At 37.3% G+C, this 16,960-nt stretch overlaps 1 non-coding gene across 1 annotated transcript; it reads right to left on the bottom strand.

Moving 5' to 3' along the window:
- Nucleotides 1–10,735: 10,735 nt before the first annotated feature.
- Nucleotides 10,736–10,798, bottom strand: LOC115032816 (U7 small nuclear RNA). The gene has a single exon (XR_003838479.2). It is a non-coding gene; the product is annotated as a U7 small nuclear RNA (small nuclear RNA).
- Between the last annotated feature and the right edge of the window lie 6,162 nt (nucleotides 10,799–16,960).

A 16,960-nucleotide genomic window follows, 5' to 3' on the forward strand; every position in this document is an offset into this window, starting at 1 on the left:
AACCTGCCTTCTGTGTCCCTGGATTATTGCAGATCTCCTGGTGGACCTGTGACCCTGGCTGTAGCAGAACTCCAAGAAGTCCCTTAGACTGTGGGGTCTTCAGAGGAACAAACATGCTGATGATCTTTCTTGTTTCCCTGGGTACAGACCTCATGGGAGGCCTTCAGACTGTGGAGTCTCTTGTCCTGGGTGCAGCAGATCTTCTGGAAGGCCTTCAGACTGTGGGGTCATCAGAATGACAGACATGCTGATTATCTGCCCCAGCAGAAGACACAGACCAGAAGAGAGGTGGACTTTGAACAGAGGTGATGGATTCTGAGTTGGCTGGGCTCCTAGGGGTTCCCAGCCGCTGTAGTTATTTGGGAGTACCCACTGCCTATTGCCCTGAGGGCAGCAGATCTCTTGGGAGGTCTTCAGACTACAGTGTCTTCAGAGGGACTGACAAGTGATGATCTCCCCTGGCCAATGTTTTCCTTGTAAGCAATTATTAAACTTAAAAATTGGATATTGTAGAAAGGTCTAATAAATTGTTCTGAATGGTAAATGAATTTGATAAAATTTTGTCTCATATTATTGTCAACAGAAATCTATTATTGATTAATCCCTTTAATTATGTAAAAGTCTGTTGCTATAAATATGAGTGAATGATATTATTGAGAGAATCTTTGTGTTTGGTGGGGATTATTTATATTTAATATTTAATTATTTTACAAATTTGTGTTATACACTGAAGAGTTATGTAAAACAAAGTCCTTATTCACTAAGAAAGATGAATTCCATTACAGCAGACTATAAATGCTTAAAGCAGAATAAGGTGTAGACAAGGTGTTGTAAGTGTTGCTATTAGAGAACAGATGGATAAAAAAAGCACTTTCATGTAATATCTGAGCACAGAGCTGAAGGAAGTGAGGCAGAAGCCCTGCAAAAGGAGCAGAAAGAGCTAAGGCCTTTGGGAAGAACTAGCATCCTGCTTCTGAGAGTTTCCAAGGGAAGCACTGTCTGTAACAAGGACACTCAAAATAGAGTCCAGAAACTCCTTGTAGGTGCATCAGATAGGACATGAATGGATTGCATTTAATAAATAGGGAAGTGACCAGTGAGCAGTGATTTAAAATGTTCCTGTGACAGCATCTGACCTTCATTTTAAAGAGATGGCTGTGGATCTTGTACAACTAGATTATAAAACTAAAGGGTTAATGAGAGATCTGGGAGGTGCCTCTAAAAGTATCCAAAGGAACTATGATGATACCTCCCTTGTTATTTTCTGTTGATACCCAGGTTAAATGTAAAGTATGTTCTTGGATAATTTCAAAATGAAGATTAGAGACATTTTTTAGAGTAGGGTAAAAAGTTAATATTTCCGTTGCCAAAAAGTTTGTAAAACTTGTTGAATTTCATGGAACTACAGCATAATTCTTAAAGCTTACAAAATAATCAAATGTCTTTTGATAAAAAATATGGCAATCATTTTTTGCCACATAGTTGTTTAGAAAATAACCATCTGGAATTAACTAAGTATCCATATAATAAATTAATTTTCTCACACTAAATATTTTTAAATGATTATTTTTGCTGAATAAGCTTATTGGCTTATATATTATTGGTAGTGATATATGTAATAGAAAAATAGTGCCTTAAAATTTACATAAGTTTTTAAATAATGTTTAAATATAAAACAGTCAACATTTTCTTGGAAAAATCAAATTTAATGGCAACTAGCAAAATAGTAAAGCCTAAGTTACACCCCATTTGTATTTTTGTATTTATATAAATAAAGTAACATCCAGACACATACAGGTCTTGGGTGCTAAGTGTTTAATAACTGCATGCCAAAGTCGAAGTTTGTATTTTAATGAAACATTTAATGAAACTGTTATATATATATATATATATATATATATATATATATATATATATATGCACAAATACTTCAACACTTTCTTGGTGACATGGATAAATTTTAGGAGGGAGTACTGGTTGCTAAAATTACATATTTTCTGTTTCCTCCGTTATTAGTGATTTGTATTGGGTCTGTAACATGAGAGCCCTGGGCAGTCAGGAAATGATTGCCCCAAGTCTCTTTTTCTGGGCTTTCTTTGTATCCAGAGCCTGCTTTTCAGATTCCTGTCCTTGTGTCAGCCGACACTAGTCTTCTTACAGACTGTATACACCCTTGTACTCGGTGAATAAGGGCATGATTGTGCACTGATTAAAATGGCTTATTTTACTGTTAAAGCAAATTTCACAGAAATGGCATTTCCTACCAAACAAAGAAAAATAATACCATAATAATACAAACTTGACACTTCCCTAATGCTTTAATCTGACAATCTCAGCACACTTAACAAACAGCAATTAATTAACCCTTACATGATTCCTGTCAGGAAGCCCTGATTACACTCATTTCACAAATTAAATGCTAAGAGGTAGGGAAACAACAAGACAAGGTTCCACAGTGTTTCTGACAGACCTGAGACCTGGTCCTGAGTCACACACAGTCAGCAAATAAGTGTGAATTCTGAGAACACAGTGCCTCTGCTTTCACCAGGAAACTCTCAATTTCATTCAAAATGACTAATCAGAGAAAAGCTTAAGTATACCCAATCATAATTCATATCATGTTGTATCAACAAAGTAAGGATAACTTGGAAATCTGCAAACTCATCTTTTATAGAGTGATGACAGAAAGATGTAGGAGGAGGGGGAAGATGATGAGGATGAGAAGAATGAAAATCCAAAGGAGGAGAAGGAAGAGGAGGGGGAGGAAAAGGAGGAAGAGGAGGAGGAAGAGGAGGATGAAGAGGAGGAGGGGGAGAGGAGGAGGAGGAGTCCAACGCCACCACTGACAACGAGGACAGGAAGCATTGCTAGTTTTATTAGAGCTAGTAAAGTGTGACCAGTGTAGAAGCTTGACCTAAGGTGTCAGTGGGGTTGACTGCAATCTATAAGCAATTGGGATTTTGAAAATCAACTTCTGGTACCATGTACATGAAATCCCGGGGTTTTTTTGTTTGTTTGTTTTGTTTTGTTTTGTTTTGTTTTGTTTTGTTTTTTAACTCTTGCTTTTACACAGAGTTTAAATGAATCAAGCTTCTCTTGAGAAGTTGTGCTTTCTCAAAAGTGTCCTTAGTGGAAAGTGTAATTAGCAAAGTTTATCCTTGTTACCCAACACCAGGACTCCCTGCTTATAATGCTGTGAATGGCTATCAGCTGACACACACTAATATAAATACCATAAAGGGATCACAAATAAATAAATGTAGTCAGTTTCTGTCATCTCTCTTCTTGGCTCCAACTATGTCTGTATGTCTGCCTATGTTTTATTTTCCCTTGATCTAGGTGTCACTTTCACTCTTCTGCATCTCGGTGATATCTAAATCCATGGCACTATCTGGTTTCCCATTTCACCAGCTGGTAATTAGAATCATCAATGTCTCAAACCCAACCATCTTGTATTCCATCATTCCCTCAGGTAACCACTAAAGCCAACTTTTCTGTCTAGGATCCCACTGAAAAGGCATAGTCACATCAGGTCTTTGGTCCACCCCTCTGATTGAAAATATTTCATCTTTTTTTGTTTAAATTGACGTAAAGTTTTATTGATTTGTGATGTATAACATCATGATTTACTATACACAGTGGGATAACTAAGTCTAGCTAATTGGTGTATACATTATTCATACAGTTAATTATTATCTGATGAGAATACATATCCAAACCATGAGCATTGTAAAGACTTTTATACAGTGTTATTTACTATAGCAACATATCAATAGACCACTAAAGTTTACTTCTTTTAGATAACAGATATTTTATGTTCTTTAACCAGCTTGAAATAAACAGCTCCCCAAATGACTATAACCCTTAACACCAATCATTACAATCTCTAGTCTATACAAATGGTTTTATTTTTTTTAATGCCATATATGAATGAGATCATTGTCCCCTGTGTTTGGCTTAATTCACGTAGCATAATGCCTTCCAGGTGCATTCATATTATTGAAGATTACAACTATGCCCCACTTTTGTTGGCAGACTAATATATTATTGTCATATATCCTCTATTAATTCATCCACTGACAACATATAAGAGAATGTACAATAGAATTGAAGGCAGAGTGGGATGCTTTTATGTATGGGACAATGCTGAAGCAGAAAGCTGGAGTAAATCACTACAGCTGTTTGACTCCACCCTGACTCTGACTCTAATATCTTCTTCGTAAACAAACTCTTACTCTGTCAGATCATAAATTCTTCCTACATGACGATAATAACCTAGGTATTAATTACTATATTTCTCCTGCTTTACAATTCTGTCTTGTATTATGATTAGTTATTTTATTCTTTGAGTATCACTACTTCAGCATTTTCATATATAGATAATGAATTGAAGGCAGTTTTTTCAAGGAAGGCCTTATAAACAATGTAGCTAGGATCCTAATTATTTTTATCTGCATATTTCTTGACATTTCATACGATTTATTACATGGTATTAGTTATTTTTTCATTGTTGTAACATCTGAGTGTGTGTGTGTGTGTGTGTGCTCACTGTACCTGAGTGTATGAGTATACAGAATTATGTACATATTTAGAAAGGCCAGAAAAGAAACTAGACATATTCCTCTAGGGATCTTTGTCTTATTGCTTTGAGCCATGATGATTCAGACTGGGGGTTTAGGGAACAAACTCTTGACAGCTTCCTGAGTTTCTCCTCCAATACTGGAGTAAACAGGCATAGCAAACTCTTACACATGGTGCCAGGGATTTGAATTCATGTCTTCAATCTTGTACAGCAGTCTTTTGAACTAAGCCACTCCTCCAAGCCCACAACAGTTAATTTTGACTCATATCTTTAGAGATTTGAACTCATGGTTTGTTGGTACTGCTGTTTTGGAGTTCACCATGGCAGCATGTGCCTGATAAAACACAGACACTAGCCTCATGAAAAGAAAGCCCCAGGAGATGGGAATAGAGAAGAGGTTACTTGGGTCTCATTCTCAATGGCATGCCTTCAAGGAGCTAAGCACTTTCCACCATGCTGGGGATGTTTTTGTGTACTGTGTATTTAGATGTTGGTAACTGTGCCCAGAGATCTAATTGTAGTCTTGATGTTGGTGTTTTCATTATTATTGAAGCATCTACTCATCTCCTATATCAATGTTGTGTAAAAATTGTTCTCTATCACTCTATCACTTTTTTTTTCTGTGTGGCCCTGGCTGTCCTGGAACTCACTCTGTAGACCAAGCTGGCCTACTCAGAAATCCACCTGTTTCTGCCTCCCGAGTGCTGGGTTAAAGGTGTATGCTACCACACCTGGCTTCTCTATCACTTCTGATTGATAAATAAAGTGCTGATCAGCTTATAACTAGCATGAGAATTAAGTCTGGACATTTTTCCCACTTATTAAAGTTTATTGGGTTCTATACTCCAGTGGTATAGAATCCAATTTAGAATAGCTGGTATATTGCTGAACTATTTTATTTGCCTGATTCTTTTTTTTTTTAATTTTTTACACTCCATACTTTGTCCCTGCCCCCCATCTACCCTCCGACTGTTCTATATCCCATACCTCCTCCCCAAACCCCTGTCTCCATGGAGATGTCCCCACCCCCACCCTCACCCCACATGACTGCTAAATTCCTTGGAGCCTCCAGTCTCTTGATGGTTAGGTGCATCATCTCTGAATGAACAGAGATGGACATAGCAGCCCTCTTCTAATCCCAGTGAGGGGGAATCACACGTGGAGAGAGGAGAGAAAAGGAGAGTAACCATGAGGGCATTGACATGAGGACCCACAGATGGAGAAAGCGCTGTCAGGGACAGACTAAGATGACAGATAATGGGGCACATGGCTGGATAGTTGGCAGAATAGTTGTGTTGGAATAGATGACTATATGCCCAGTTATAGTGCCGCGCAGCCTTTATTAAATAAAATAGTTATCCGTATCATTATTTCAGGACAAGTGAGACATAGAAAAGCCCAATACTTTTACACCACTGGACCACAATAGCACCACTCTTAAAACAAAGTCTTTATTTACCATATGGACCTCCAGGAGATGGTGAAGATCAAAACTTTTGGTTTGAAACACCTCTTTTTAATTAATTAATTAATTAATTTTGCATGTCACTTTCATCCACTGAGTGGAAATTGTCATAAGAACAGGTACTTTGGAATAATTTGTGTTCCATGTATATACAACACCAAGAAACAATGCAGGCAATGTTTCTTATACAAATATTGATTGTATAACATTTTGACTTTGACCCCAATATATTTCCCCATATGAATGTAAACAATTTTCAAAACCAGAGAAGCATGCTCAAATTTTTCCCATCTTAGAAGAATCAGAAAATTAAATGAGTGTATTATAGCCAGTGAACTTATGTATCATAATAAGTAACCGTAAGTTATAAGCCTAGAATAGCACTAGACGCTTATTACAAATAAATTTAGTGGAAGAGAGATTGAGAGAGAGGAAGAAAAGAATAAGGAGAGAAAAGTCATAATATTTTTCCCTCAAATGGACAAGGCAAGAATCAACAAAGTGATATCATTTTATAAACTGAAGAGGAAAAGAAATAGGAAAGAATTCATTGAACTTTTTATGAATTACTAAACTGGGATATTTTTTTTTCATCAGATATGTTAGCTAGAGTTTCTGCATTTCTGGGAGTCCAGAAGTAATACTAATAGTGATGCCTGAAGAATCAGGATACATCTATAAATTGGAAAACGTTGATTGTGAAAAATTAAAAAATGTAGCAATATAGTAGGTGTAGCTCTTACCAGACACACTAATTATACAACTGTGTTCCACATGAACAGAAATACACATTCCAGTGACTTAGTATTTGAACTTAAATGTTGTGGATTATACTTAAATTTATTCTTGTAATAATGTTGCCTTCATTAAAATATAAAGCAGGAACATAAAATTGTACGCTATACACAACTTTATCCTCAAGAAAGAATACATTAGTGCAAGTGTGTGTGTGTTTGTGTATGTGTACGTGCACAGGTGCGTGTGTGTGTGTGTGTGTGTGCATTCCTGTGTTGATTTTTAAATTTCCTGTGGTTGTTCACAAAATGAAGCAGCAATAACAGGATAAATCTTCTAACAGGATCTTGCTGTGAGCATACACAGGGGCCTGCCTTAGCATGGCTGTGCATATTTCCCATCTCACAGTTTCCACAGAATCTCCTGAAGCCAGACCATTGGTTGCAGAATCAAATGTTTTTCCAAGAAAACTAGCTTCTTCTCACTCATTCCTATCTTCCAAGTTACCATAAGCTCCTCCCATGGACAATTATGGAGCACACCCTACAAAGAACTCTGAGTGGAATAGCAAGGGGGCTCAGTGGGTAGAGGCATATGCTCCCAATCCTGAGAACCTTGGTTAGAGCCTTCAGATCCACGTGCTGAAGTGAAGGAATCACTTTCTCACATTTTCCTCTGAACTCTACACATAGGTGGCAGATGTGCACATTCACATATCCACAAGGACACATAAGAAAGTCAATCACTGCGACTTTAAATGAGAGGAAGGAAGGGAACTCTGGGAATCAGGTTTTTTTCCCCCCCATACAGGAATGGCAAAGGAGAAAGGAGACATTGTGTCCCTTAGGTCAAATACACCTCCTGGGGGTTTCAGACAATACTCGGGCAAACTTTTTGTTCAGCAGACTATTGGTGATTTACTTAACATTTAAAGTCTGGAGAGGAAGAGATTTGAGAGTCTTACCTTTGATAATTAAGTCACACACAAACATATCTACTGTAGAATTAAAATCCAGTTCAACAGTGCTAAAAATGCCATTCTATTTGGTGAAAATTCGTGTGTGTGTGTGTGTGTGAGTGTGTGTGAGTGTGTGTGAGTGTGTGTGAGTGTGTGTGTGTGTCTGTGTGTGTGTGTATTTGTGTGTGCACATGTATGCATGTGTGTATGTATGTGGGTGTGGATATGTGTATGTGTGCATTATGTGTATGAGAGAGGGAGAGAGACAGAGACAGACAGACAGACAGACAGAGAAAGAGAGATAGAGTCAGAGACACAGAGTGATAGAAGATGTCCAGGTATTACTAACTATGCAGCGGCTTTTTGTATTGTGTTGTGGAGTTTCAGTTGAACAACAAATGCCATGCTATACTAAAATGGATAAACATCCCATATGTAAAACCTCAGATGCAACAGTTTGCTGAAACTGAAACATAAAACCCTAGTGGATTCAATTTTTTTCTGAGTTATCAATCATTTAAAAAAAAAAAACTTTTAAAGTAATAGTTGCAAGAACAGTCAGAAATACCATGATTTATAAATCAAATAAAAGCTGGGATTTACTTTAGCTCTGATCAGAGATATTGTTATTATTGATTAAGTTATATATATTTCAATTTATAAACAGTTAAAGATGATGTTCCCAAGCACAATCTGTATTGGAGAAACTGTGGGAAAGTCTTCCGTGAAATATAGTCAGGTTAATTCATATCAGTTTGTTCACAATTTAGCCATCCTTTCACGGAACAAACTAATTAAAGCTACCTGGTTTAGAAATAGAACTCTCTTCAGCTCATTTTGTCACTAGAGAGTCAAAAGGAGACTCCAAACCTGAGAAATACTCAGTTTCTCATTTTAACATGGTGACCTCATTGCAGGATAATTAACTACATTTAACAAGAAAAGGTGAGCAGAGAGCTCTCATTCATTAACGTCAGATGTTAATGGCAAATTCAGTTTAACTGGAAATTCTCAGATTTTATTACATTGAAAGCAGGAGAGGCTGTGCCTGAGTTACCTGGTTAACATAGCCTTTTTTCCATCTGCACGAGTTTGGGGATTACTATAATCTAATCAATGTGGTGTTAGAAATTCTAATAAAGTCCTCCTGTCCACTCTTCTGTGGCATGAAATCCCATTATCATCTGATACTTAGAACAGATTACAACTGGAAGATTTTGAGTATTTCTGAATAATTTATTCTTCTACATATTTCATCATTTTTTTTTTTTTGAGACAGAGAATTGTTCCATTGCCCAGGCTACCCTTAAGCTCACGATCTTCTCACCTTTGATTTACAAGTTCTGAAAGTACAGAATCTGAAAATACCCAGAGGTCTTTGGTGAATCTTTAAAATCACTTTCAGATGTTAAACGATATAAAATTTTAAGAAAGTTAAGATTATTAAGCTACTGCATTACCATGCTGTTATGAGTATATTTCAATAAGGTAAATTTGAGAATGTAATTCAACAGAACTTTTAGGTTTTAAATTTTGAAAACATTTCTCTCTGTGAGTTTTATTCTTTTACTGCACTACTGATTATTATTTTTAAATCATTCAGTATTTTGCTTCATTCATAGGGAAGACTTCACAGACATATAACAAAGAAACTGAAATAATACAGCATAAGAGAATTGAATCTAGTTAAAACCCATGCAAATTTTAATAAATTATAGGTAAACAAATAAATAAAAAGACTAACCCAGATGTAAGGTCATAATGTACCAACAAATTAATTAATGTTGGAAATTAATTTCGATGTGGTTATTGAAACAGTCATGTTCACAAACCTTTGAAATACAAATGCACTGGTACATTCTTCTGCAGAGAAATTCCTCAGTTTATAAAAACACAAATATAAAGTTTTTATACTTTTCTCAAATTATTTTTATTATAAGGAATTTTCTTGTTTCTAGCTCAAGGTGTTATTTTAGGAAGACTCTTCAATAGATCATTATCTCTAGCTCGTTTCAGTTTTGCCTGATTTGTGTCCAAACCACCATGAGGTGAGTGTTTGTCTCTCCTTCATAATATTCATCATGGGCACTGCATTGCCATGGATCTAACACAACAGTTGCAATTGGCTATAGCCTGAACACTTGAAATCTGTGAACCAACATAAACATTAAACATCTTCATTAGTTATTTCTGATATTTTGTTATAATAATAGAAAAGCAAGTAACACTGAGTAATTTTATTCAACATTATGATGATGATGATAAAAAAAACAGCCAAAGGTGTTAGAAATACTAGAATAAAGTAAATGACTGTACATCTATATAAATGGAATATGGAATGTCAAGTAACAATGAACCAAAGACCAGCTTTGGCTTGGGAAGGGTATCTGAGGGAGGAGTATCTGGGAACAGTGAGACACATGACACAAAGCCAAATTATGAGTCAAAGCTGATGGCTTGCATTCTGCTCAAGATGGCTCCCTAGATAGCTTTCTGTAGTTGGGTTTGTAGTCAGCTTTCTGCTCTAGAAAGCTCTCTCTGGAGAGAGCCCCCTGCTAGAGATAGCACTCTCACACTAGAAAAAGTTCTAAATGCTCTCTGGATAGCTGGTGAGTTTTCTGATCAAAGACAGATAAGCTGCTAGGGAAAAAAAAAAAAACACAGATTTTCTGAACAAGTAAGAAATCCTGTTAGAAAAATTCTAAAAGTAATTCTTAGGTTTTCCAACAGAAATCACAAAGCCAGCAAAAAATCTAAAAGAGCTCTCTAAGCTGTTCTCTCTGGATAGTTTCTAGAAAACATTCTAAAAGAGCCTAGTCAGCCATCATTGGGAAGAGAGGCCCCTTGGTCTTGCAAACTTTATATGCCCCAGTACAGGGGAATGCCAGGGCCAAGAGGTGGGAGTGGGTTGGTAGGGAAGCAGGGCGGGGGGAGGGTATAGGGAACTTTCAGGATAGCATTTGAAATGTAAATAAAGAAAATATCTAATTTAAAAAAAAGTTTTCTGAGCAAGATCAGAAAACCTGATAGAAAACATTCTAAAAGAGCTGTGAAAATTCTAAAGGAGCTGTGTTTGCTTTCCATGGATTTTCTAACCAAAGTCAGAAATCCTGTAAGAAAAAAAAAATTCTACAAGAGCTATGCTTGCTCTCCAGAGATCTCCAGAAAGCACAGCTCTCAATAGAAAAAAATTAAAAAAAATATATATATATATGCTATCAAAAGAAAGGCTAGTTCATTTCATGCATATCAAAACCCAGCCTTTTATTTAAATATCCATTCAGTTATTTATTCAGGTTCCCTCTTGTCTATCTTCTGAATTAGCATTCCATGACCATAGTCCCTTGACTCATAGGAAAATGACAGCATCATTTTAAGAAAGAAAGAAAGAAAGAAAGAAAGAAAGAAAGAAAGAAAGAAAGAAAGAAAGAAAGAAAGAAAGAAAGAGAGAGAGAGAACGAAAGAATGAAAGGAAGGAAGGAAGGGAGGAAGGAAGGAAGGAAGGAAGAAAGGAAGAAAGGAAGAAAGGAAGAAAGAAAATATTATAAAAGAATTCAGAGATCTTCCCACTTTTGTTTTGTTTTGTTTTGTTTTGTTTTGTTTTGTTTTGTTTTGTTTTGTTTGTTTTTTTGGAGACAGGGTTTCTCTGTATAGCCCTGGCTGTCCTGGAACTCACTTTGTAGACCAAGCTAGCCTCAAACTCAGAAATCCACCTGCCTCTGCCTCCCAAGTGCTGGGATTAAAGCTATGCACCAACATGCCCGGCTCTCTGCCTGCTTTTGTAACTTTAGATGGGTGGTACTCTACCCTGAGATTATCATTCTGAGGATGCCAAGCACTAAATTAGCTCTGTCTCAGGCTGACCTTGAACTCAGGAATCTGCCTGCCTTTTTATCTGCCTGCCTTTGTAATTTTCTGATAAGCTGGCTCACAGTGCAGCTGCCTCTGCTCTTCTAAGTCAGTGAAGCTCCTTAAGTAAATAATATTGCCTTCTTATATTTTGCATAATTGAGAAATTATACATTTTTTTGAACTAATGCTTTCAGAGTTCTTTCTTACAGACTTCAGGGCTGTATTGAAGGTCAAAGCATTATACCATTTTGCTGAGACATTAGACACACCCTTGCCTCCCAGACTCAGGCCATCTTTGATTATCATGGAGTCATTAACCTTGACAGAGAGGACATTTCCAGATAACTATGGCAGGAAAAATATTTCCCAAAGGAGGAAATATATATATTACAATGTCCCTGCCATGATTGCAAAACTGGACATTAAAGAGTTAAAATATTTATCAGTATTTATCAGGAAGGAAATATCACTAATATCCCCCAAATTAAGAATAGGTATTACATGGTAATACTTTTTCAAAAAAAAAGAGAGAGAAGATATTCTTCTAAAACCATAACCAGAGAATGCCAACCTCATTTGTAATAATGTTGTAATTTGCCTTAAAAATTACAGGAATGGTTATATTTTCTATTTATGTTGTTTTATTTTTTAACACAAATGTTATGATTTTATTTTCATTTCACGTCAAAAACTGAAGATATGTTATTAAAACTTTTCTTTTCCATTCTTTTATTAAAAATAGCCTAATATCTAAACCCAATATTAAAGGTAGCATTTACTTTTAAATATTTTTCATAGGTTGTCACAGTTCCTTACATCTATGAATGAGATCAACAGCAAGGAAATGACAGTGATTGGGCTATTATTATTTGAAAGCCAAACAGTAGTACACAATAATTTCCAGGCAAACCTTGCTACATATTTATAGTCTAATATTCATTTGGCTGATATTATCTACCTACCTATGTATCTGTCTATCTGTCTGTCCATCTATCTCTCTATGTCTCTATCATCGAATTATTTCTTGAACAAGTTCTCACTCTCTCTTTCTCTCTCTCTTTCTGTGTGTTTGTGTGTGAGAGAGAGACAAAGAGACAGTGAGAAAGCAAGAGAGAGAGAGAGAGAGAGAGAGAGAGAGAGAGAGAGAGAGAGAGAGAGAGGGATTTGGTATATTTTTAATTGCTAATTACGGTGCTTGTTTACATTTCAAATATTGACCCTCTTCCTGGTCTCCTCTCCTTGAACCCCCTATACTATCCCCTATCCTTTGCCTCTAAAAGCATGCTCCCACGTTTGCCCATGGAATCCTGCCTCTAGAATCCCCCTTCTCAGGGGCATCAAGCCTACACAGGACCATGCACTTCTCCTCCCACTTATTTCAGATAAGGCAGTCCTCTGTTACATATTTAGCTGGAGCCATGAACCAGCCAGCCCATGTATCCTCTTTGGTTGGTGGTTTAGTCCCTGGGAGCTCTGAGGGTTCTGGTTAGTTGATATTGTTGTTTCTCCTCTGCCGTTGAAATCCCCTTCATCTCCTTCAGTCCTTGCCCTAACTCTCCCTTTCCAGTTCCCAGGCTCAGTCCGATGGTAGAATGTAAGTATCTGCATCTCTCCTAGTCAGATGCTGCAAAGCCTCTCAGAGGGCAGCCGTACAAGGCTCCTGTTTGCAAGCACATCTTGGCATCAGCAATAGTGTCCAGGTTTGGTGTCTCTAGATGGAATAGAGCACATAGTGGAGAAGTCTCTGGATGGCATTTCCTTCAGACTCTCCTCAATTTTTGTCCCTTGGTTTCCTTTAAACAGGAACAGATCTGGGTTAAAAATTTTGAGATGAGTGTTTGTCCCCATTCCTTAACTGGGGGCCATGTATATCTACTGGAGGTGGTCTCTTCAGGTTCTATCTTCCTGCTGTTGGGCATTTCAGCTAATGTTGGGTTCTGGGAGTCTCTCTTATCCCTGACATCAGTGACTTTCTAGTGGTTCCCCTGTTCCCCAACCCCAACTGCTATATGTTTCTATTCATTCTTCTGGCTCTCTGGATTCTCTCCTGTCTCCTTCCCATACCTGATTCTGCACGCGCGGGCACACACACACACACACACACACACAACCTTTTCCCTCTCACACCTGTCTCCCATCCAGACCCCTCACTTCCTCTGCCTCCTGTGATTTTTCCAGCACCTTCTGACCTTCCATTTTATTAACTTTCACGTGGTCTGTAAGTTGCATCATGGGTATTCTGAGCTTTTGGGCTAATATCCACATATGAGTGAGGACATACCATGTACATCTCTTTTGAAATGGATTATCTCACTCAGGATGATATTTTCTAGTTCCATCCATTTGCCTGCAAAATACATGAAGTCCTCATTTTTAATAGCTGAGTAGTATTATATTTTGTAAATGTATCACCTTTTCTGGATCCATTCTTCTGTTGAGGACATCTGGGTTGTTTCTAGACCGTGGATATTTAAAAGAAAGCTTCTATGAACATAGTGGAGCATGGGTCCTTGTGATATGATGGAGCATCATTTGGGTATATGGCCAGGAATGGGATAGCTGGGTCTTCAGATAGAACTATTTCCAATTTTCTGAGGAACAACCAGATTGATTTCTAAAGTGGCTTTACAAGCTTACAATCCTACCATCAATGGAGGAGTGTTCCTTTCTCTCCACATCCTATCCACAAAAGTTATGTGTAGGCTGCATATTGAAATTCTCCACTGAAACATCTTGGGCCAGGTCTAGACAATTCATATCACTCTCAGTAACAAAGCCTTCCATATTCATAGTAGGATAGCCCACTAAGCCCATTTAAAACATTCCACTGAAATACTGAAGTCTCTGGTACTAACTTCTGTCTTGGAGTTTTACAGTTGTGAACAAATACCATGACCAAGGTAAGTCTTATAAAAGACAATATTTAATTGGCTTAGCTTACAGTTTCAAAGTTTCAGTCCATTATCATGAAGGTGAGAACATGGCTACATCTAGACAGGCATGGTTCAGGCAGAGCTGAGAGTTCCACATCTTCTGAAGGATGCTTTTGGAAGACTGACTTCCAGGCAACTAGAGTGAGACTCTTTAAACCTATACCCACAATGACACACTTACTCTAAACAAGGCCACACCTATTAATAGTACTGTTCCCTGGGCCAATCGTATAAAAACCATCTCAGATGGTTTTCATGTGTTCTTGGATTCAGTTTTCAAGATTTTTATTCAGTATTTTTGCATTGATATTCACAAGCAAAATTGGTCTGACATTCTCCATCTTCTTTTAGGTCTTTGTGTGGTTCAGGTATCTGTAACTGTCTCTTCATAGAACAAATGAGGTAGTGTTCCTTCTGACTCTATTTTATGGAATAGTTTGAAAAGTATTGGTATTAGATCTTCTTTGAAAGTCTGATAGAAGTCTACACTAAAACCACCTAGCCCTAGTTTTTTTGGGGGGTGGGGTGGGAGACTTTTAATGAGAGCTTTTATTTCTTTATGGGATATTGGGTTGTTTACGTAGTTTATCTGGTCCTGATTTAACTTTGGCACATGGTATCTATCTAGACAATCATCCATTTCTTCTATATTTTCCAGTTTTGTTGAGTGTAGGCTCTTGTAGCAAGAGTAACATCTGAATATTTTAAAAAAATTTCCTCGGTTTCTGTTGTTTTATCTCCCGTTTCATTTCTGATATTTTTAATATGGATACTTTCTCTGTGCTCTTTAACTAGTTTTGCTAAGGGATTATCTATCTTGTTGATTTTTTTCAAAGAATCAGCTCTTAGTTTCATGGATTCTTTGTATTACTCTTTGTTTCTATTTTGATTATTTCATCCCTGAGTTATATTATTTCCTGCCTTCTACTCTTCTTGGGAGTGTTTGCTTCTTTTTGTTCTAGAGCTTTCAGATGTGCTGTTGGATTGCTAGTGTTGGATCTCTCTTATTTCTTTAGGAAGGCATGCAATGCCATGAATTTTTCTCTTAGCAATGCTTTCTCTGTGTCCCATAAGTTTGGGTATACTTTGCATTCATTTTCATTAATATCTAGAGCATCTTCAAATCTTTATTTATTTCTTCCCTGACCAAATAGAGAGTTGTTCAGTTTCCATGAGTATGTTGGCTTTCTGTTGTTTTGTTGTTATTGAGGACAAGCCTTAGTTTGTGGTGATCTAGGAGTAGTTGGGTGGGGAAGGGGGAGGGGATGGGGGTTTCAGGGGAGAAAATAGGAAAGGGGATAACATTTGAAATGTAAATAAAGAAAATATCTAATAAAAAAAAAGAGAAAAAAGAGAAGTTATGTGATTGGATTTATATGTTTCTTTCTTAAGGGCTTCTATCTGTATACCTGTGTTCTCCTGTGTTTCTTTAAGGGAGTTATTTATGTCTTTCTTAAAGTCCTCTATATCCTCCATGAGACAGGATTTTAGGTCAGAATCTTGCTTTTCTTGCATGTTAGGGTATCCAGGATTGTGGTGGGAGACCTGGGTTCTGATCTTGCCAAGGGTCATTGGTTTTTGTTGCCTATGTTCTTGTGATTGCCTCTTGCCATCTGGTTACCTCTGATCTTAACTGGCCTTGCTGTTTCTGAACTAGAGCCTGTCCATCCTTGTAGGAAGGTGGTGCTCTGTGAGGCAAACAGAGCAGTCTCTGGTTAGGGGGGCCTCCTGTGACCCTGGCTATGGTAGAGCTCCTTTGTCCCTGGTTATGGCAGACCTCTTGGGAGGCAGGCTATCTCTGAGTATGGGCTGGAGGATGGGGAAGTGCTGGAGTGCTGAATCTGCCCTGAGCTGAGTTGTGTACTGGAAGGAAGATCTGTATCTCTGAGAGAATACATTTCTAAAGTATCATGAGAAATTCCTCTCCAAATTAGTCACAAGTTGTATTTCAGAAAAGAATATGGAACAATCTTATAAATAGTATTTCTATTCTTTCCTTATTACCAGAAAATAATTTTGTTGTATGTATAATAGAATATATCTATTAATGAAATCTCCTTTGTTCAGTTAACATAATCACATCTGCATGTTCACATATGTGAGGGCATTCAGCACTTTCTCAGCTTTCTTTAACCCAAGATTTATGTACCTAACCCTGTCTGTAGGTTCTTTGTAAGATGAAGATTCTAAACTTTTAAGAAGAATAAATTAGAACCTATACCTATTACCCATTAGCCATGTTGTATTGATGAGACATTCATCAATTGTCACATTTCTGAGGATATATTGATAACACATTTAGACAAGGGCTATCAGCCACAACTCATATGAACCATCACTGACTGTGACACTCTTGATGGATTATTTGATGCCTCCTCTGGAGACATGGATTAGCTAATATCTAATAATGACATCTCCGGAGGTCAGATGTGAGC

This window comes from Mus caroli, unplaced genomic scaffold (genome assembly GCF_978045245.1).
Source record: "Mus caroli unplaced genomic scaffold, Mus_caroli_1 scaffold_14, whole genome shotgun sequence".
Lineage (NCBI taxonomy): Eukaryota > Metazoa > Chordata > Mammalia > Rodentia > Muridae > Mus > Mus caroli.